General features: G+C 43.0%; 1 pseudogene; it reads left to right on the forward strand.

Moving 5' to 3' along the window:
• Positions 1–328: 328 nt before the first annotated feature.
• LOC126211422 (5S ribosomal RNA) lies at positions 329–446 on the forward strand (annotated as a pseudogene).
• Positions 447–24,206: the final 23,760 nt, after the last annotated feature.

Here is a 24,206-nt window from a genome sequence, read left to right on the forward strand (position 1 = left end):
TTGAATGGTATTCTGGACTGTACAGCCTTCGAAGGGAAACTTTTCGATCACCCGTTACAATAATTTCGTTTACACTTTACTGCACAAAGTATTTGATTTTAGGTCTCGCATTGCTCTCTAGCACAACATTCTCTATCATTAGAAATTACTGGATCGGCTGCTAAATCTGTTGAACAGGGTGTAATTCTGAGTTAAAGTCCATCATAAATACATATACAGGCCAGAGTGACATCATGCACATATAGGGTCTAGGAAACTGCATCAAGAAACGTGAGTTTTATAATGATTGCGCCACACTTATAATTTAACTTTTGTTCACTCCGACCTCGCAAACGGCCTTGCCGCAGTGGTAACACCGGTTCCCGTCAGATCACCGAAGTTAACCGCTGTCGGGCTGGGCTAGCACTTGGATGGGTGACCATCCGGTCTCCTAAGCGCTGTTGGCAAGCGGGGTGCACTCGGCCCTTGTGAGGCAACCTGAGGAGCTACTTGATTGAGAAGTAGCGGCTCCGGTCTCGGAAACTGACATATCGCCGCGAGAGCGGTGTGCTGACCACATGCCCCTCCAAATCCGCATCCATTGTCGCCTGTGAGCTGAGGATGACACGGCGGCCGGTCGGTACCGTTGGGCCTTCCAAGACCTCTTCGGACGGAGTTTAGTTAGTTTTTTTTTTTTTTACTCCTATCTCACAATATAAATCTGCCATTTTGTTATCTGAAGTGAAATCATTGTATGTATTTACATTGATAGGCATGTTTAAGTAACGATAACAATACAATACTTAAGCCCTGGTCACACAAGATGAATACCTAATAGCGATTTTTGTGTCAGTCCCCGGTAGCTGAGTGCTGAGCGCGACAGAATGTCAATCCTAACGCCCGGTTTCGATTCCCGACTGGGTCGGAGATTTTCTCCGCTCAGGGACTGGGTGTTGTGTTGTCCTAATCATCATCATTTCATCCCCATCGACGCGCAAGTTGCCGAAGTGGCGTCAAATCGCACCCGGCGAACGGTGTACCCGACGGGAGGCTCTATTCACACGACTTCTATTCCATCGATTTTTGTATTGCGTATAACACCAAGAAGGTCACTGATAGGTAGAGAAGGATGGAACGAAGACTTAAAAAGCGCAGACAGGGTGAGATTCAAAACAGGAAGCAACCTTGTTGGATAAGATAAACTTGGAAAAAGGCGTTCGATATTGCTCTTTTCAAAGTAGCCATCGTAATGTTCATCTTAACTGATTTGGAAAAGCGCGGAAAGCTGAATCTGGATGACCGTATGGGAATGTGATGCTCTCGAAAGAGAGTCCATTGTGTTAACAACTGTGCGGTCTCTCTCGTTATTAACCAGCAGAAGTATTAGTAAACAAACTTGTACGTATTTGTTGAGAGTGGATGCTGCCAAGAAATGGACGCTCAGAAATAAATTTTTGGTTTGGCATGACTCCCTTGAATGTATTTGTGCCGTCTGCCACCGTTCGGCGTAGGCAGATGTCACGCGTCGCTTATCGCGTGACGTACACAGTAATCGGGCATGGTGGCGCAGTGTGCGGGCTTGTATATCACGGTGGAACGGAGCATGCGATGCGCTACGTAAAACGTTCATTAGCCAAATGCTACCTTATGGGCTGACATTCAGTATCAGCAGGAGTCGAAGTCCGCTGTTCGCGTCTAACTACTGGCGAACACTAGCATCCGTATTAACATGGAATTTGTGGCATGAAAATATAGAGCCGTTTTATTCACTGTGTGTTTGGAAGCCATTGGGAGTCCTGTGCTTTGCTCAGGTTTCCTGCCTTCAAGAAGAGGAAGCTTCTGGTGGGATGATTCCCCGCCAGATTCGAAAGGTGATATCTGTTTTGTAGTCGGCATTGCTAGTCGGCAGTTGAAGCCTCAGGTAGTAACGTGAAAGTGTGCGGGTATGAGGGACCAGCCTCTTGTACAACGCAGAGCATATGCATGCTAAGGAGTTCATCATGTGGAATAATGTAAGACTGTTATCTATATCGAATGCTAACCGTATACATCTTCACTGGAACAGATTATTCCGGAGTGGTTCTTACTATTTACCTCACTGACAGTGAGAGGAACTGAAGTAGACAATTATACTAGCTAAGTTTATAATAGGTCTTTTAGCGTATTAACACTCACCGTAAGAATTTCAGAAATTTCAGGATATTAAATTTAAAATTAAAGACTTTAGGTAACGTCTGTTTAGGACAATCTAATTGATATATACTGCTAACTTTGCCATTTCCGATGATGCCGTTACAAACCGTAAGGCATTATTAAAAATCTGACCACGCGGCGTAATTAGACACCTAATAGGAAAGATTCTTTCTACCTACAAGCATCTCTTGTTTCTTCGAAAATATTGAAAGGTGTATCTAGAGCGCCACTGATTATTGTATTTGACTGTAAAAGTGCCTTTAAGAGTTTAGTATTAGTGTCGCTCATAATAAAAATTTTAGGTGAATAGCACAAATGGCATCAAGCGATATATCACCTTTACAAACTGCCTCATAACGGCACTCCATAAGACGCTCCTAAGAGAAAACCCAAAACACACAGACATCCCATGTGGTGGTGGAGTACTTCTGTGTCCCTTCCCAGTCAAACTCCGAGAAAACATTTCATCTAAAGTCAAGATTCGAATTGGCAAGCTTAACACTGTTTGTCACCTTAATATTGCATTTTATCGACCTCGTCCATCTTGGTAGTTTCCACGCTATTTTCCGTAAGGAAAATCTCTCCGGATCACTCATTCATGAATGGGGCGTAGATTTTCAGGTTAAATAAGACATACATCAGATGCAATAACCAAATGAGTGAACGTTTCTATACTGCCTCAAAGAGGAAATACTCGCCATTTCAGTGGCATTCGGCATTCATAGAGCAAAAAGTGATGAGATGCCCCCGTTTCTGCGACAGTACTTGTCTCGTCTGCTTTTAGTGCACAGATGGCGCGACCGGCTAATGCTATCGGTACCAAAAATTGAACGTGTTTCCACTAACGTTGCTAGTCAAATGGCTCTAAGCACCATGGGACTTAACATCTATGGTCATCAGTCCCGATTGCTAGTCATTGAACATCGTCTTTATACAAACATGACCATCATAGTCTTTTCCAGTCCATAAGCATATTTAAAAATCTTAAGTCTACTGAGAATTAAGGCGCCAACGAAGTGAATGTTTGTTGAAGAAAAATTATTCCTAGCGTAAACGTTGAGGATAGTTGCAGGGTCACACTTGTGTAAACGCACCCACACTTGTAGACTATTTGAAATCCTTATTCACCTGCTCAATAGTTCAGAGTAGATAGTAGCTTCTAGCAAAATAGCGCTCCAATCATGACTGTTGGCACATATCATGTTCAGCCAAAATGTTACGAAGACTTGCTGAATAGCGTGTTCATCCATCTTTGGTATGCAGTAAGGCGGCGATTTTGCGTGACATGAGTTCAACAAGTCCTTGATAGGTTTCCGGGTGTATATGAACACCAGATGTCTACACGCAGTTACAAAATTCCCATAAATTACGGTTCGATGGTTTATGAGCATGTAGATGTCGCGTCTTAACGTCCCAGATGTGTTACAATGGCTTCAGATCTGCCGAATTCGGTTGCCAAGATGCCAGCATGAGTTCACTTGCATGCCTTTCAGACTACTGTAGCACGATTACAGTCTTGTGACACGGATAGCTATCCTGCTGTAAGATACCATCGCCGTTTGAGAAAACATCGAGCACGAAAACAGAAGAATTTTAATCGTGGCTGTCAATCAAGACGTCGGCGTCAAGATGCTGGAAAATTCAATGCAGTGCCGCTTCTCCATCGGCCTACGGCGCCAGCATCAACTGATCATTAAATAAACCTAATCATTGTACACACTCTTCAGCCCATTTGAAAAGCTGTCATTTTTGTGTAAAAATTTATGATCTTGATTATAACGTGACGTAAGGTCTTAATGGTGTTTCGTTTCTTTAGGACTGATTTTCAGTATCGTTTGATTTATGTTATAGGTACAAGCGGCGCCGTCGTCCTGCTTGGTCTTCGTAAGCTTTTAGACACACCCTAGCGTTCATTGTTTCTTACATAAATGAAATCTTTTATAGTCAAACTATCAGTCTGTTGGTATTAATCACCACATGTCTACTGTTTTTTAATAAATATTTTATTTATGATGCGAAATTTATTGGTCACCATATCTTCGTATTTTTACGCTATTTTTAACTGATTCACAGTACTATGTAAACATTTTAACGAAGGTGCGTTTATAATCCTGTACACTGATTGTTATTAATCTGCTGTTAATTGTGATCCACCCCTGGTAATCACTAAATTCTTATTCTATACCCACTTTTCTAGGACTCTATTCTGCAAAATTTGCTTCACAATGTAAGCTTGATTGTTTAACCTTCTGAGGATCTAATCGAGAAGTTAATTTAATAAAAATTTGTGCAGCTGACGACTGATTATTTCTATTCGTAAAACATGAAGATAGACAAGTCCATGGCAGTGATAGTGCCTCGCTATAGGTACTATGGAATCCCGGTTCCCCGTAGCACTGCACTGTCACCGTCGGTCTGCGACCGCGACGTAGTGTAGGTTAGAGATCAGAAATGAGCTCCGTATACTCACTTTGAACTCATCAGAATCCTATTTCGTCATCACCGAACTCGCCATCTCAGAGTGCTCGGCGACTCGACCCGCGAAATTCTCTAAATGGTGATTCATTACTGGAATAAACTTACAATTGTCGTCAAAAAAGTTACAGAACTGAATGATAAGCTACACAACTCGCAGTTAGCCAAGAACAGCAAGTTGTCAGGACCAACAAATACAGAAATAGCGCTCTTTTCTGTTGCAGGGACGGAACACTGACGTTGCTCTGTGAATAGTTTTCTCATGGTGGAGATGGAATAAACAATAATACCACCATTTTTTTATACTTGACGAAATTCGTATGTCTTTCATCTGAAATGTGGACTGTAGCATGGAACTTATTCCAGACATCACTCCTCCTCTAATGGGGCACATTTGCAGTTGTATACACAGTATCACTTAATTTTCATCTTACAACCTCCACGGTCTCACAAATCAGTTTCGTTAAAAGCTATCTGATCCCGACTATTGGTCATTTTGCCTTGTCAGTGTTACTTCACAGCAGCAAGATCATGTAGTCAACTTCCGTACTAAGTCACGACTAGCCATTGTTCTCCTTCACGCTTCAGTAAGGGAGAACGAAACTTCGAGTATAAAGCGAACTCAGCACCACAGTTCTCAGTCTTGTCATATTCACGGAGCTACAGCGTGTGACGGATGCAGTATAGCACTGACGTAACAGCGACTCCTCGATTTGCAAACTATGCAGCGCTAAACATTAGACTCGCCGTCACTCCATTTCTGATCTCTAGTATGTTTCGAGCACCCGTTCTGACACTACAATCGTCCTGGTTTAAGAAGACCAGACGATCTACGAGCCTTTCTCGATGACTTCGTGCCCATTGCGATCTAATTGATACTGTTTTTCAATCAACATATGCACACAAAGAGGTCTTCTGCTGCGGAGCGCCATATTCAACAATGTGCGCTGAAGTGTATGCTCTAAAACACTTGTTCCTGCACCAGCACTGTACAGTGAGGTCAGATCTGCCCATTGATGACGGCCCATCTTACTTTACAGTCCAGGAAAGCCTCCGTCCTACATGTTCTGTGGTGACGCGTGGAGTCCAACGCCCGGTCACTTACTCGTCTTTTCACCATCAATCAACCACTTTCCACAAACGTTGACGACAATAGCATGCGAACAGCTATTTCCGATACGCTCATTTCCAGGTGCCGGGGCATAAGAGTGCCGTTTACCAAACTCTCTCATGTCGGTGGATTTCTCCATTTGCAGACCGTATCGTCGCCAGAATGATCTTACCTGCTCCGCTTACAGACTTTTCCTTCTGCCCGTAACACTACCAGGCGACCTTCAAGCTCGCAGTGGGCAACGGCCACAATGTTTTGCTTTACCACAGTAGTTGAATACCATCACAGTATGTGAAGCTTAGCAGGACAGGTTACGTGTCCCGCAACATGTCTTTCGCAGCTGACAGGGAGAATAGTGCTTTGAGGAAGACGTCCATATGCAGAGTTCGACAGATCTTGTAAGTATCATCGTGAAGCGTTGAAACTGTATACTACACGGGATTAAGAAGTCAGGAGTAGCTGCAATAACCGTAGCAAGAGTGTGGAACGTTCCTCTCACAGAGAATCTTGTTTTCAAAACTTTTCAGGAACTCGATTAAGTTTTGCTATACTAAAAGTCCCGTTAGAAAATTTCTGAAGGATTATTGGAAAGCCTAGGGATAGTTTCCAGAATGAATCTTTTATACTGTAGCGGCGTATACCCTATAATTACAACATCTATTTAACTGAAAAGTGATGGATGTGTGCTTTTTAGTATATATCTGACAGAAAGCTTCCATGTTGTGCAAAATATTTACACGTCTGGCCCAATCGTCACTTTCAGGTGCCCGGAAAAATCTTGTCTGTATTGGAATCACAGTGAAAGCTACGCAGTAGACTTTACAGGAATTGCTGACAAAATAAAATAACTGAACACGTCACTCATTGACATGATCTTCACCATACCCGCAGTACCAAGAGCAGGAGTACAGCCGTCTCCAGTTCTAAGAAATAAGTGTTTTATAATAGTAGAGCGTGGTACGCTCGAAGTGGTAATCCTGTTACTGCAAGACGGATTAAGAATAGGGGCAATTTCGGAGCCCTAGTGCCACAACTATAGAATGGACAAATTAATCGAACCAAGCGTCCTCATTATGTACGAGAACATAAGAATCTTCTATCGTGTGACATGACATACGTGAAACCGTTGATCTATACTGAAGAGTCAAAGAAACTGATACACCTGCCTAATATCGTGTAGGAACCCCGCGAACGCGCAGAAGTGGCGCAACGCGAAGTGGCATGGACTCGACTAATGTCTAAAGTAGCACTGGAGGGAACTGACATCATGAATCATGCAGGGCTTCCCATAAATCCGTAAGCGTACGAAGTAGTGGAGATCTCTTCTGAGCAGCACGTTGCAAGGCATCCCAGATAGGCTCAATAATGTTCATGTCTGGGGATTTTGGTGGCCAGCGGGAGTGTTTATCCTCAGAAGAGTGTTCCTGGAGCCACTCTGTAGCAGTTCTGGACGTGTGGGGTGTCCCATTGTCCTGCTGGAATTCCACAAGTCTGTCGGAATGCACAATGGACGTGAATGGATGCAGGTGATCAGACAGGACGCTCACGAACGTGTCACCTGTCAGAGTCGTATCTAGACGTATCAGGGGTCCCATATCACTTCAACTGCACACACCCCACACCACCACAGAGCCTCCACCAGCTTGAACAGTCCCCTGCTGACATGTAGGGTCCATGGATTCATGAGGTCGTCTCCATACACGTACACGCCCATCTGCTCGACACAATTTGAAGCGAGACTCGTCCGACCAGGCAACGTGTTTCCATTCATCAACAGTCCAATGTCCGTGTTGACGGGTCCAGACGAGACGTAAAGCTTTGTGTCGTGCAGTCATCAAGGTTACGCGAGTGGGCCTTCGGCTCCGAGAGCCCATATCGATGATGTTTTGTGGAATGGTTCACAAGCTCACACTTGCGGAAGGGTTGCACTTCTGTCACGTTGGACGATTCTCTTCAGTCGTCGTTAGTCCCGTTCTTGGAGGATATTTTTCCGACCGCAGCGATGTCGGAGACCGTATTCTGCCTGTTCCACAATGTTTTCCCCATGTTTTACGGAATTTGGTGCATGAAATTGTGGCGAAGAATCTTTGTTATGACAAATTTTGTGCTAGATGTGTTCCAAAAATCCTAACGGAAGATCACAGAAAACAGAAACTGGCTGCAACAATGACCTTCATCGTAATTCGAAGATTACGAGAGAAATCGTAAAGTTATCGATCGTATCGTAACTGAAGATGAGACTTGACTGAAACCTGTCAATTGTGAAATAAAAAGGTAGTCGACAGAATGGGGACATAGAGATTCTCGCAAAAAACCGAGGAATGTTTGCTAACGCTCTCAACAAGAAAGATCTTGGCTACTGTGTTTTGAGAATTTAAGGGAGTAATTCTCGTTGATTTCCCCGAACCTAGCGCAACAGTTAACTCAGAGAGGTATTGTCAAACACTGATAAAGTTACGGCGGGCGATGCAAAACAAGTATCGGGCAAAAATTTTGAGCAAAAGTTTTGTTTTTTCATGACGGCGCGCGTCCACACATGTTCAATCGTACCTGAGAGCGGCTACGGGGTTTTGGTTAGAGGGTGTTTGGTCATCCACAATACTGTCCGGATTTGACGCCGAGCATCTATCACCGCATCCCAGTAACGAAGACATGGCTCGCTACACAGCGTTTTGATACTGACGTCGAACTGCATGCCGGTATAACCCATTGGTTGCAATCGCAGGCGGCAGATTTCTATAGATATGGTATTGCAAAACTTGTGGCACCGTGTGATAAGTGGCTCTATTTGAATCGTGATTATGAAAAAACATACCTTAAGAATGTACCTTTAAAATGTACACTACTGGCCATTAAAATTGATACACCACAAAGATGACATGCCAGAGACGCGAATTTAACCGACAGGAAGAAGATGCTGTGATATGCAAATCATTAGCTTTTCATAGCATTCACACAAGGTTGGCGCCGGTGGCGACACCTACAACGTGCTGACATGAGGAAAGTTTCCAACCGATTTCTCATACACAAACAGCAGTTGACCGGCGTTGCCTGGTGGAACGTTGTTGTGATGCCTCGTGTAAGGAGGAAAAATGCGTACCATCACGTTTCCGACTTCGATAAAGTTCGGACTGTAGCCCATCGCGATTGCGGTTTATCGTATCGCGACATTGCTGCTCGCGTTGGTCGAGATCCAATGACTATTAGCAGAATATGGAATCGGTGGGTTCAGGAGGGTAATACGGAACGCCGTGCTGGATCCCAACGGCCTCGTATCACTAGCAGTCAAGATGAAAGGCATCTTATCCGCTTGACTGTAAGGGATCGTGCAGCCACGTCTCGATCCCTGAGTCAACAGATGGGGACGTTTGCAAGACAACCACCATTTACACGAACAGTTCGACGACGTTTGCAGCAGCATGGACTATCAGCTCGGAGACCATGGCTGCGGTTACTCTTGACGCTGCATCACAGACAGGAGCGCCTGCGATGCTGTACTCAACGACGAACGTGGGTGCACGAATGGCAAAATGTCATTTTTTCGGATGAATCCAGGTTCTGTTTACAGCATCATGATGGTCGCATCCGTGTTTGGCGACATCACGATGAACGCACATTGGAAGCGTGTATTCGTCATCGTCATACTGGCGTATCACCCGGCGTGATGGTAAGGGGTGCTATTGGTTACACGTCTCGGTCACTTCTTGTTCGCATTGACGGCACTTTGAACAGTGGACGTTACATTTCAAATATGTTACGACTCGTGGCTCTACCCTTCATTCGGTCCCTGCGAAACCCTACATTTCAGCAGGATAATGCACGACCGCATGTTGCAGGTCCCGTACGGGCCTTTCTGGATACAGAAAATGTTCGACTGCTGCCCTGACCAGCACATTCTCCAGATCTCTCACCAATTGAAAACGTCTGGTCAATGGTGGCCGAGCAACTGACTCGTCACAATACGCCAGTCACTACTCTTGATGAATTGTGATAACGTGTTGAAGCTGCATGGGCAGCTGTACCTGTACACGCCATCCAAGCTCTGTTTGACTCATTGCCCCAGCGTATCATGGCCGTTATTACGGCTAGAGGTAGTTGTTCTGGGTACTGATTTCTCAGGATCTGTGCACCCAAATAGCGTGAAAATGTAATAACATGTCAGTTCTAGTATAATATATTTGTCCAATGAATACCCGTTTATCATCTGCATTTCTTCTTGGTTAGCAATTTTAATGGCCAGTAGTGTATATAATAAAATTTGGTTTCTCCATATTGTTAATTTTTTATTTCAAAACATATATTATTTTCCGTATGGCCCTCGCTTTATCAATGATTATAGATCGTTGCAATACTTCTCAGCTTCGAATACTGTGTAACCATGTAAAGACTATAGAATTACTGAGTTACATCAGGTGAAGTCGTATTAGTGAAAAGTCAAGTGTCACCAATGTGGTCTGAATACAGAACTGCCCTTCCGACAGTGCAATACCGTCTGTTGGTGGTTAAGGAAAGCGAGAATAAGGGAGTTCGAGCAGACAGCACTAAATACGCGACAGGAGAGAAAGTGTAGAGGTTGTTCGTGCAGAAAGCTAAGCCGCGATGCACCGGCTACCAGCGCCGCCACCTCTCTATACGGTAACCAGGCAACTGGAGCGCGGACCGTGCGTACAGAATTTTCCGTCGTCGACCGTGGGACTTTTCGCAACTCGTGTCCCTGAAGCTCAGTTCTGCGGGACCCTTCATTTGCAATGACGTGCTATTTTCATTCTACGAGCACCACGACATTGTGAGCTTCACGTACTCTACTCCTAAAGAGGCCATTCGGCACCACCTAGGTTGCTTCTTGGTATCGACCATGTACCACCCGTCATTCGATCTCGTTCATGACAATTTTGGAGAGTGGTGAATACATCTGCTTCCACCCTGTACCTGTTTTAAATAAGTTATAGTACGCGCTACATGTACATGAAGTTCTAGGACGTATTTAAAAGATCGGAGTTCATCTTCTCCAGGTTAGTAGAGCGCGGTGGTAGTCGAATATATGTCTGCACATTTCTGATCAGTTATCATCAATGACTGTTAAAGATTGAAAACAAACCCCAGTCTGAATGAGGTTGGAGCATGAACTCGACCGCCATTTTTCAAATGATTCATCCCACCATTTTAATCAGACAGTTCAAGTTAGGAACCGCGAATTCCTCAAATATGGATGGCCAAACAAGGATTCGAAATCCGCTCCTCCAGAACATGAGTCTAGTGACTTAAGCCCTGCTACAACTCACTCGAAATATTCGACTTTAAAGTGTACTAGAGACAGAATAACTACAATGATTCTTCCGGTTTGCTCAGATAAACTGCAATACTAATTTATTTTAAAAGTATAGTTATTTCATTCTCCAAATGTAGCTGGTTTCTCTGCTGACAGTAACTACGAGATATTTAACTGTGGTTATAAACGAGTGTGGTTATAAACGAATGCCACGTGGTAACGCAAAAGAAGGAAGATTAGTGTTTAAAGTCGCTCGGCGACGGAGTACTAAGAGACAACACACGTGTCGGATGGGAGAAGGATGCAGAACGGAATCAGCCAAAGAAAGCATTCACAGAATTTACCTGAACTTGCAAAATTTAAGACACAAGGTGGAAGTGAATCAATCCTCTTCATAATCACGAAGTAAGTGATGTGAACGCAGACTTACCGTTCACGGGGAGACATTAATTCCGAGAAAGAAAAAAAAGAAACACACAGCAAAAGACTCATTTTAAGGGAATAACAGTAGTCTCATTACCATCCGACCGGAAGTTTGTCCAGCAAGTTTAAGGTTTACACATATGGTGCGCCAAACTTCCTTAAATTCTTCAGCGTCAGGTGCCGTACTTGAAACCACAGATTCAGAAAACTGTCAATCAACTTCTACCGTTATATTGTAACTCTACAATAATAATATGTTTATGACTTTCCAAACAACATTAACAAGGATTGCGTAAGAATACTCGTTAACATTATTGGTAGTATTATAGGGGTGATCAAAAAGTTTGCATCTGAGGGCATTTCTGCAGCGTATATGAAACGTAAGGCGACTCCGATTCGTGTGTACAAGCAGCGACACGTAAGAAAGGAATTAGTCTGGCAATTGAGTCTTTCCGGTCTGCTTGCAGTAAAAGTGGAATTGTGAATTATAGCGACGTTATTACCAAACGCATCCAAACAGGATCAACGTGCTGTTATTATTTTCTTGGCAGCTGAAGAACAAACGCCGGTAGACATCTGTCTGAGAATGAAGAATATGTATGTGGCAGCACGTCTGTCGAAAAGCACCACTGGGGAATGGTGCGCCAGGTTCCGCACTGGTGGATCTGGCTTACACCAATTCAAGTGGGAGATACTCGAGCACCCACCCTGTAGTCCCGCGCGATTATCACGCCTTCAGTCCCTTAAAAATGGCGTTGAAGGGTCGACGACTCCTGTCCGACGAGGACGTGCAGCAGGCAATTGCGGAATTCCTCACGCAGCAGGTCACGGCCTGTTACCAAACGGCTGTCTTCAACCTGGTGAGTCTGAGGGATTATTGTCTCGATGCTCACTGTGATTTTGCCAGATTGGCATACAGATTCTGGACTGTGCGGCCTTCGAACAGAAACTTTTTGGTCGGCTCTTACAGCATTCTCAGAAAACTGCAGTCTTTACAGGAGACAAACGAAGTGCGAATTTCTGTTTCCGACACTGATACTTGGCAAACTCCAGAATGAGATTTTCACTCTGCGGCGGAGTGTGTGCTGATATGAAACTTCCTGGCAGATAAAAACTGTGTGCCGGGCCGAGACTAGAATTCGGCACCTTTGCCTTTGGCGGGCAAGTGCTCTACCATCTGAGCTACCCAAGCATGACTCACGCCCTGTTCTCAAAGCTTTACTTCTGCCAGTACCTCGTCTCTTACCTTCCAAACTTTACAGAAGCTCTCCTGCTAACCTTGCAAATCTAGCACTCCTGAAAGAAAGGATATTGAGGAGACATGGCTTAGCCACAGCCTTTCTTCCAGGAGTGCTAGTTCTGCAAGGTTAGCAGGAGAGCTTGTGTTAAGTTTGGAAGGTAGCAGAGGAGGTAATGGCAGAAGTAAAGCTGTGATGATGGGGCGTGAGTCGTGCTTGGGTAGCTCAGATGGTAGAGCACTTGCCCGCGAAAGGCAAAGGACCCGAGTTCGAGTCTCGGTCCGGCACACAGTTTTAATCTGCCAGGAACACTTGGCAAGCTGTGTATAAAAGAAGGAAGTACATATGCTCAACATAAACTCAAAAATGGCAGTCTTGACGTCGAAAAATTCGTTGTTCGCAAATAAAAGTTCAATACAAGGAAGGATATAAAGTAACGAAATTTTACTTATTTTACGTAAGCAGTATAGCAGGAACACTACGTGATTAAATTAAAGTAATCGGAGGGGGGGGGGGGGGAGGGAAGGAAGTGGAAGTTTATTCAATGGGAGAAATTTTACACACAGACCAGCGATCTCTGGGAGCAACACTGGCAGTAGCCCGGCGGCGAGTCATCGAACCAAAATGAGCTCGGATTACAGATTCAGGTACGACATTCCACTCTGCTTGAGCTCTATGACAGAGTTCCCCAATCGTAGCGGCTGGCGAATGGTGGCTTGCTGGTGTCTCGGCACCCCACGAACATATGTTTTTAATGAGTGAGGAGTCTGCAGAAAGTGTTGTCCAGTGCACTAGTCTAACACACTCTGTATCGAGGTAAGCCGGGCAGCAGAGAAAACTTGTAGTCTTGCGCTATCTCAGCGGAAGATGACGTCAGGGAGTCCTCGAACACATGACACAACAACCGACCTAAGTACGTCAGAAAGGTAATGCCTGTTGTCCAGATTACCGGCTATGCGAAGCGGAGGTGATCGTGTTACACCAAATACCACCCAATATAATCACGACCGTGTGATGATGACGAATACAAGCTGCTAAAGTTCTTCTCCATGCATGAATACGTCCATCGCCGTGCTTTTCGCAGCACCAGGACCCGAATGACGACATGGTGCCGGCGCCACCCTCGTCGCCACAGTTCTCACTAGGCGCGGCGGTATCAGCGCGCCTCCCTGCTGCCACGTCAAGGACAGCTCCAACAATGGCCTCCATGGTGTCAGTCTATGGTGCTCCAGACATCACCGGACTGCCCATGTGTACACCTGGTGTGTGTGCAAAGGAACCTATATTCTGACTGAACGTGTTGCGTGACATGTCTGTACGATACTCCACTGCAGAGCGAACAATGTGCCTGTCCGCTCGAATCCTGCATGGCGGTGAGTATGGTCCTCCTCAACTCATCAGTTCTATATTCGGATGGCAGTCATGGGATACTCACCAGCACAGGTAGCAATATTGCAGAACATTAGGCCATGCTCCTGCTGCTGTCGAATTCTGATATGTGCTGGTACACATTCCTCCATCATACACGAGGTATAACACTATCTTCTCACAAACAAACAACACCGAAATGTGATTTCTGAACGAGAAAGCCGCTACGCAATTTTTCCTTATATACAGTATGCAGGCGACGTTACTCCTACATCCGAAAGAACAGACACTATTTTGATCCTGCAGCCTGTATGAAACAAGACACAAATGAATTAATGACATTAGCTGCCAGTGGGCATTGAGTAGTCACGGCGAAAGCTGAAAATTTGTGCCAGACCGCGAATTCGAACCAGATTCTCCTGCTTGTTAGGCACATGTACTCACCACTGTGACATCCGGACACAGTGTTCATCACAACTGGACGAACTACCCTAACACGCCTACCGTCAGACTCGCATTCTCAACTTATCCACACACTACTGATATAGTGCCCCTTATCAATTATCCCCATTACTCACGGCATTTCGCCGATTCCTGTAAGTGCCCGATCCTGGAGTGAATCTTCACTGAAGCGATCAATAGGTGCTCCTCGCCTTAATTGCACGTGTGGTGCCTGTTCTTCCGGACTTCTGCATAGTGAGCGGGTGGGCTGAGTTCTAACCCGATCCAGCACGAATTTTCAACTTTCCCCATTGATTTAATCAATGGCAGCTGGCAGCTGATGTCATTAATTCATTTGTATCTTGTTATATTTTACGAGTAATGTCCTGCAGCGTAATTTGATACAAATCTTGACGAGACGGACGCAGGAGTTCGAGCTTTTACAATGGCTTTCGTATTTCAGAATGTATCGCGTACTTCAGACGTTAAGAAGATAGTTCTCTCTTTGTCCTGATTCTCCGAGTTTCCCCTTTCTTGTCCATTTCGGTTACGAACGTCTCTGATGAAAGAAACAGCAATGTGCTGTCAAAGCTTTGCTTCATTTCTAAAGGGGAAGATCAATTTTGAGAACCCTTAAGGTATGGCTGACGTTACGACTTATGAAGAAGAAAAAGAAACCTAAGTTTATGGGGCAATCGAAAGATTCCGTTTGAATGCCATACAGTCCAGAATCTGTATACCAATCAGACAAAATCGCCGTGAACATTGAGATGCACCAGGTTGAAGATACCTGTTTGGTTTGGTAAAACACCGCTTCCGACTGCGTGAAGAAGACTCGAACCGCTTGCTGCACATACTCGTCCGATAGGAATCGTCGTCTCTTCAAGGCCCTTTTTAAGGTAACGAAGGCGTGATAATCGTATGGGCAGAGATCAGGACTGTAGTGCGGGTGCTCTAATGTCTCCAACTTGAGTTGGCGTAACTTCTGCGTTACGACATTTGCGATATGGGGACGAGCGTTATTATGAAGCAGCAGCAGCCAAATCCTGGGCCATTACACAACGGTTGTTTTCAATGGATATGCTGTCCCACACAAGTTCTTACTTGCATCGGATTCATGATATGCTGCACATACACTGCAGCCACGCCATCAGGTGGAAAATATTTGATCTCCCCATATACACAAACAGCATTTGTAGAGCTAGAAACTGCTTTTTACAATGTTAATTGACGGAAGTTATAATAGTTGGACATCAAAGGGAGGCACTAATAGAGAAAATTGTGTGACAGGGTTTCAGGATATTCCCACGGTATGCAGTCTGAAAATTAAGCAAGCAGTAAAGGAAACAGGAGAGAAAGTTGAAAAGGGAATTGAAGTTCGAGGATAAAAAATAAAACTATTAATGTTTGCCAATAAAATTTTAATCCCGTCAGAGGTGCCAAACGATTTGGGAAATCAACTTAATGGAAAGTATAGCGTATTAACAAGAAGTTATAAGAGGAACAGCAACAAAATGAAAATATGGGTGATAGAGGCAATTGGGTTAAGATACGGTACATCCAGGGACATGGAGTACATTTTCAAAATCGCGAATGTAAAGTGCCATGGTGCAATTCTGGTACAACATTTCTTTGTAAAACTAAACACAGCAGTTGTTTACGAAATACAATCTTTCTTGGCGGTTTCAGGGTAAATTTTAAACATAATATTTGAGCATGAGCTTTTTAATATCTTATTTATATATCTAAGTAGTTTACTATTTTAGGCGACCAGTTTCTTTACCGACAGTTGAAAATATTAATACTAAAGCATATAATCCAGTTATCTTTAATTAATACACTCAATAAATCCCGGTGAAATATTGAATAATAAACAAAAGTAAGATTTACAGACTTAGTTCACTTTGTTTTGTGTGTATGTGTGTGTGTGTGTGTGTGTGTGTGTGTGTGTGTGTGTGTGTGTGTGTTTCCTGGGCCACAATCGACACAAAACGTATCATAAATTGTGAATTCTTCGTGTAATTAATACTCACAGATTGCTCAACATCTCCGCACTTGATGCTTTTTCTGTTCTTTTGTGTCTCATCCGGGTCGTCGTGATCTGAAGTGTTGTATATGCTATTTCATTTGAACGAAAATGAAAACAAAACTGAAATATTTTCACCCATTTAAAACTGTTCGGCGTATGTACCGGAATTTATAGAAGCATGTATCCCGATCTGTAGAGACGCCGAGCCTTATAAATTCATGAGTTTCATAGCCAAGACGGTCGCACTAGAATCAAAATACACCCAACAGAGCTTATTGTTAATACAACTACTCAAACATTTGGAAATATTTGACAATTTACAATACACTAAGAACCATAGTGTCGCTGAAAAAGGTTATGAAGGGATATTGACAGATTTATCTTCGTTATTCCACCAGAACTTACATAAAACTTCCTTGATCGAAACGTACATACTTTTATCATGCCCTGGCGTCCACTGAACAACTGCAATGCCTACACGCCCACACTACGTCAGTGTTTACCGAAATTACGAAGGGTTCGCAGCCGATACCGCGTAAGGCACCTCTCCCAAATTTATCCTGCAACCCTCTAAATGTAATAGTTCAGATTTTCTATTTTGGTAGAAAAAGACTGACGATGACAGTAGAAAAGAGGATGTAAAACGCAAGCAGACGGTACTAGGAAAAGCATTTTCGAAGAAGAAAAACATGTTAACTTTTAATACAAACTTAGTGTTAGGAACCCTTTTCTGCAGATATTTGTCCCTAGTGAAGTCTTATAAGGTCAAAGAGAAATGTGGACTGTAAACAGCACAGCCAAGAAGAGAACTAATATCCTCTTTTCTACTGTCATCGTCAGTCTTTTTCTACCAAAATATGGTGCTAAAGAAAAATCCCGAAGATTAATAAGTAGAGACGCAAACCAATGAAAAGGTATTGCATGTAACCAAAGAGAAAAGATATTTTGGCACAAGTTGATTATAAAAAGTGATATGTTGATATAATTACCCTTAGGCATCTAGGAGTAGCTAATTTGATAAAGGAGCAACGTCTGTGGAACGTCAAAATTGTAGAGTCAGACAAAGACGTGATTACAGGAGATTCAACTGGATTTCGGCTACAATAATTATAGAGAGTTGAGGAGACATGCACAGGAGAGACTAGAGTGAAGGGCTGCATCAAACAAATCTTGGGACTGAAGGCAACAGCAACAAAGGACACCGGACGATTTTTTTGGAGTTGCACGAAATTGTGGAATCAAGAAGAATAAGGTGCAGGATGCAGAACCACTAACATCACAGTAGAAGCTTGTACTATGTTATTTAGAAAGTGATGGCTTGAAGGAGGGGATGAGAATGTTGCAGCTTGCGAGAGTATGCGCCTCACAACCAATGTAAACCCACCGAAAACACTGACTGTAGCCCTCAGATAGGCGAAATTTAATTTGTTACTTGGACAACGTTGTACAGACAAAAATACGAGTATGTAATCCTAGTCCTATCAAAATGTAAACTCATATAGTGTAAGTAACTTCTTTTGAATCCGATACTCTGTTGGGCAGATCGTTGTCGTTTACTGACACATAGTCAGCACGGTTCCAGAAAATATCGTTCTTGTGGAACACAACTAGCTCTTTATACTCATGAAGTAATAAGTGCTATCGATAAGGGATGTCAAATTGATTCCATATTCTTAGATTTCCAGAAGGCTTTCGACACCGTTCCTCACAAGCGTCTTCTAACCAAACTGCGTGCCTACGGAGTAACGCCTCAGTTGTGCGACTCGATTCGTGATTTCCTGTCAGAAAGGTCACAGTTCGTAGTAATAGACGGAAAGTCATAGAGTAATACAGACGTTATATCCGGCGTTCCCTAAGGAAGTTACAGGCCCTCTACTGCTCCTGATCTAAACGACATAGGAGACAATCAGAGTAGCCGTCTTAGACTGTTTGCAGATTATGCTGCCATTTACCGTCTTGTAAAATCATCAGATGATCAAAACGAATTGCAAAATGATTTAGATAAGCTATCTGTATTGTGCGAAAAGTGGCAGTTGACCCTGAATAAAGAAAAGTTTTAAAGTTATTCGCATGAGTACTAAAGGAAATGTGCTAAATTTCGATTACGCGGTAAGTCACACAAATCTGAAGGTTGTAAATTCAACTAAAAGCTTAGGGGTTACAATTACAAACAACCTAAATTGGAACGATCATATACATAATATTGTGGGTGGAGCAAACCAAAGATTGCTATTCATCGGCAGAACACTTAGAAGGTGCAACAGGTCTACTAAAGAGACTGCTTACACCACGCTTGTCCGCCCTGTTCTGGAGTATTGCTGCGCGTTGTAGGATCCGCATCAGGTGGGACTGACGTCGAAAAAGTACAAAGAAGGGCTCGTTTTGTATTATCGCGAAGTAGGGGACGCCGGCCGGTGTGGCCGTGCGGTTCTAGGCGTTTCAGTCTGGAACCGCGTGACCGCTACGGTCGCAGGTTCGAATCCTGCCTCGGGCATGGATGTGTGTGATGTCCTTAGGTTAGTTAGGTTTAAGTAGTTCTAAGTTCTAGGGGACTGATGACCACAGATGTTAAGTCCCATAGTGCTCAGAACCATTTTTGAAGTAGGGGAGATAGTGCCACAGACATGATACGTGAATTGGAGTGGCAATCATTAAAATAAAGACGTTTTTCGTTGCGACGGGATCTTCTCATGAAATTTCAATCACCAGTTTTCTCCTCCGATTGCGAAAACATTCTGTTGGCACCCACCTAAAAAAGGAAGAAATGATGATCACGATCAAATAAGAGAAATCAGGGCTCGCACAGAAAAATTTAAGTGTTTTTTTTTCCCCGCACGCCATTCGAGAGTGGAACGGTAGAGAGACAGTTTGAAGGTGGTTCATTGGACCCTCTGCCAGGCACTTAATTGTGAATAGCAGAGTAATCACGTAGATGTAGATGAAAACTATTGATACTTTTCAGCTAAATCGAAGGAGAGGATTTACATTTAATTACTTCCCTTATTCCGAAGTAAATAGCCGAACACCTGGTAGGAAACAGAAATTGTATGTATTTTTAATTTTTTGCTGACGTGACGTATTAATTAAAAATATCCAAGTTTATAGAGTGCACATGTAGATTTTTGTGTATGATTGGCATATTTCTTTTCCTTGCATTTCGTACGTATTTGAGTGAGCGTGACGGACAGTTTGGGATCGCAGCTCGTTGTAAGAACTTGGATCTTTTCAGTCAGAACTCAGCAAGCTAGGAATGGAGATAATGGTCCCCAGTTAGTTAAATTAGGAGAGCATTTCTAATTCCACAATTTGGCTTGTAGCCAAAGAAAACCTTCCGGAAGCCTTAGTCGGAACTCGGGGATCAAATACTTTAGTTCGTTGCTGGGACTTCACTGCTTCAGGTAAGAATGAGACAAGCGGAAAGCTTGCAAAATGGGATATTTCCTGTGCGACCAATAGAGATGTGCGTACTGGGAATGAGAAGGAGAAACTAGAAATGGACCAGGGAATATACTGGAGTGAAGTAATTATGATCGCAATGTAACTGAAATGGTGGAGGGCTGGGCATGTAGCAATTAGAAGAGGTGACAGTTGGACCAAAGACGTTCGTTATTGGAACTAAGAAATAATAAAAGACTGAAAGGAGTATCAAATGAAAGGCGTGCAGGCTACATTGGAGAACGTGAAGGAGCAACATGGATCCGTTTGACTGTAGAGTCTGGAATTGGCTTTTATCTAGCAATGGGTCTCAGGAAATTAAGCTGGGCTATATTAATACTATATTTAAGAAAGGGTATCGCAAAAGCTGCAGGAACTAGCCAGGTATTTATGTTATAAACACATTAATGAGGAGTTTTGGGGAAATAATTAAAAATAAGCTGGAAATAAATTTTAAAATCTAGGAAGAACAACGTGGCTTCTCATGCGTATGCCGTATTTTCACATTAAGACAGATTTTAGAGAGGAGGGGAAAAATCAAAAGACATAAGATTAATTTTCATAGATTGAGAAAAGCGTATGATACTCTCCTGAGAAAACTACTTTGAAGAGCATTACATTTGGCAAATATAAAGGGTCCTTTAATTAAAATAATACAAGAAATGTATATAAATAATATATGTCAAGCGAGAATTGGCAGTACACTTTCACAGAAATTTAGAACAGGCAAGGGTCTGTTACAAGGCTGCCCCATGTCACCAACATTATTTAAAATGTATATAGATATCAGTCTTAAAAACATGGTTTCGTAAACGCAATGGGATGGACATAAACTACTATTTGATTGTGATCTAGCAGTTACAGCACAAGACGGGGAGGAAGCAAATTATATGTGCAACCAATTAGCAACGGAATACCGAAACTGGGGACTGAAGATTAATTACCAGAAGACAGAATACCTCACTAATGATCAATATGACTTATACACAGAGGGAAAGAAAATTAAGAAGGTCAATACTTTCCGTTATTTAGGATCCATTTCAAAGCTGCAGGGAAAGTCAAAGGTAGAAATTAATAAAAGAATTAAAAGTGGAAGGAAGGCCACTGGGATGATCAACTCAATCTTATGGAGCAGAAATGTAACAAACCTAACCAAAAAAATCATATATAAATCGATACTAGATAGCGCAGTTATTTATCGAGTGGAGACTTGGACTACAAATCTGAAACACCTAAAAAAACCTGCAAGCAGTAGAAATGGACTTCTGGAGAAGGCCAGCAAGAATTTCTAGAAAAGAGAAAGTAAGAAACGACGAAATAATAAAGAGAATGGAAGTAAGAGAAAGAATACATGACGTTATCGACAGAAGGATGTTTCAGTAGTGTGGGCATGTAAGAAGTATGGAGGAAGCCAGAATTCCGAAAATGATCCTGGAATGGGAACCAGAGGGAAAGAAGAGAAGAGGACACCCTATGTACGATTGACAATGAGAAGACTTGGCGCAGTGGAAGAAGATATACAAGATTGAAACGCCTGGAGGGACATCCTGAAAAATAAAAAAAAGTCTCAGATGGCTGATAATGATGGTGATGAAGATTGTCATCATCATCGTCATCATGATCGTCATCATGGTCTTAATATTTTGTACATTCATTAACAATGCTGCCTCATTTTACTACTTTTATTCCATCCGCATTTTCATTACACTGTTTATAATTGCATAGTTTCAGTTCAAACCTCATACTTTTTTGCAGAAGGAGGGTGTTAATGACGACACTGTTTTTCGCGCTAAAGGCTTATAGCAGCGACGACGGTGTAATTCTCGCGCCTGCACATGGGCTGATGCACGTCGTAGATGGCATTTCATGCGCACACCTAGTGCACTTCATTCGTTACATGTGTAACAGCCTAATGAGCACTGGTAAATTCTCCTCAACGCGGAGATGAGCTGCTTTCCCGTTTGCAAAACCGGCCTACCTGGAACGTGAATGATGCGCGCCACGGACGAACCGGTTTGTGACTCCCGCCCGGCTGTCATGATTTGTTCCGTACAAGGCTTTCCCGAACCACGGCAGATGCTCGCCGACGCTATTAACTCTCCGACAGCGCTCTCTGGGCAAATTACCGTGCGTTTAGATGCCTTGTTACTGTAAATGGGAAAACTAAGAACTACAAGTCCAACTAAGTTGTGCCTAATGGGACAGCGCGCATGTAATTATAATGCGCTCTTGCGTTTACGCACAGTGCATGTTGCGTATAGTTTATGATATTTCAGAGAAGATGTTCCTTCGCAAAAGTTTACAAATACACAAATAGATGTTCACAATTCATTTCAAGAGTAACTTTTCTTTGTTTTGAAGTTTTCTAGAATTCTGATTATACACAAAAAACACTACAATGAAAACAACGTACACATTTTGAAGCACCTTTCAATGTTCTTCCGTTTCCACAATAAATCCAAAAGTGTATTTGTTTCGATAGCGTTTTTCAATATTTCAAGCACGTTTATCGATAACAGATCTTCGTGATCAAAACAAATTGCTGTCAGATTTGAAAAATTTCTCACATCTACTTTCTGACACGGATCTTTGCCTTTTGCAGCCAATTTCGTTATCAACTGAGCCTTCCGCGATCGCCTCACACTCAGATAACAGCGTCAGTGTGTCATTCTCCGTCCCAGATTCCACAGAAGTTATTTCCTGTTTACTTTATTTGCCTAGCAATTCTGGGAGATAATAATATGGTACACAATGGCATATGCGTAGCCTAGTGGCTATATTCAGATTGAAATTGTCGCTCTTCGACAGATAAAAAGCGTATTCCTGACTGGCACTCGATCCGATACCTTACTTTGTAACAGCTGCTCCTTATGCTACTGTATCATCTACTGTAAATACGCCTTGCTGCGTGGTGAAATGTAGAATACTGTACGTCAACAGCACATTATTTTGCTGCGCCTTCACATCTCCCCCTCCTCCCATTTTCGTAACCCAGCAGACGCTCGCACAGTCAACATTTTCGGAAAACTGTCACCATCCATACTAAATTGAACGAGTCGATACAAAACTCTCACATTCGTGCAGTTTTGAGACATGTTATGCAAATAAGAAATTACACTGGTGTATCAGATCCCGTTTGAGAAAATATATGCCGGCCGGAGTGGCCGTGCGGTTCTAGGCGCTACAGTCTGGAACCGAGCGACCGCTACAGTCGCAGGTTCGAATCCTGCCTCGGGCATGGATGTGTGTGATGTCCTTAGGTTAGTTAGGTTTAATTAGTTCTAAGATCAAGGCGACTGATGACCTCAGAAGTTAAGTCGCATAGTGCTCAGAGCCATTTGAGAAAATATATGAGAAATCGCAAGTCGCAGGTACCACACAAATGTTGTGCAAGTCAGCAGATCGTTACTTCCTCATTATATTCCTAACGACAAGCAGGTAAGATGAGAGATGACATACACAATCAAAAAAGGTCTTTTAAAAGAAAGCCGTGTCGATAACACAAACAGTCTTCGGCACTGGTCGTCTGTGGCAGCAGAAGAGTGGCTAGTGCATATTTACTAAAAACGACATTGAAACCAGCAGTTGTAGGTACTATAACAACTTAGGAGGACCGGCGGTTTTTGGAACACATTTCGAAACTTTAACTACACTTTCAGTTGCAGGAAGTTCGTCTGTGGTACAGATTTCACGAAGCGTTTATCACTTCCGACCGGTATGGTAGGGCTTTGTAACAGTATGTTATGCATTTTCACTATTATTATAGTATATTATTCGTTATGCACTACGTACAAATTTAATTTATAATTTAACTAGCTGTATTCAGCTAGCAGATGACTCTATGCTCACTTTCGTCTGTTCGTGTACCCTACTAATCTCTTATTTGCGAGGAGTAAAGTGTGTCACGTAATAGGGCTTACATCGTTCGCTCTCATTTTGAAGAGCAGTATACGCGTTGTCATGAAATCCAGTCAGTTGGTCGGTAATCGATTTTTCCGTTTATGCACAGAATACTTCAGCCCCAAACAACCATCGCTTATAGATGGCTGTCACGAACACAAGGTTGTGAAGTAAAGCGAAATGGTTGTCTTTCGGCGACCAACAGTTTCTCTATTACAATAACTTGCGTCTTCCACACAGTTTATCACTTGTATATGATTTCTCTGTGAAACTGATTTTTTAGTTATATTGTAGCATCACTGCTCCGGACTGTAGCTGTGACGAAACGTCTAACGTACTAAATTT

The sequence above is a fragment of the Schistocerca nitens genome, chromosome 1 (assembly GCF_023898315.1).
Source record: "Schistocerca nitens isolate TAMUIC-IGC-003100 chromosome 1, iqSchNite1.1, whole genome shotgun sequence".
In the NCBI taxonomy this organism is placed as follows: Eukaryota; Metazoa; Arthropoda; class Insecta; order Orthoptera; family Acrididae; genus Schistocerca; species Schistocerca nitens.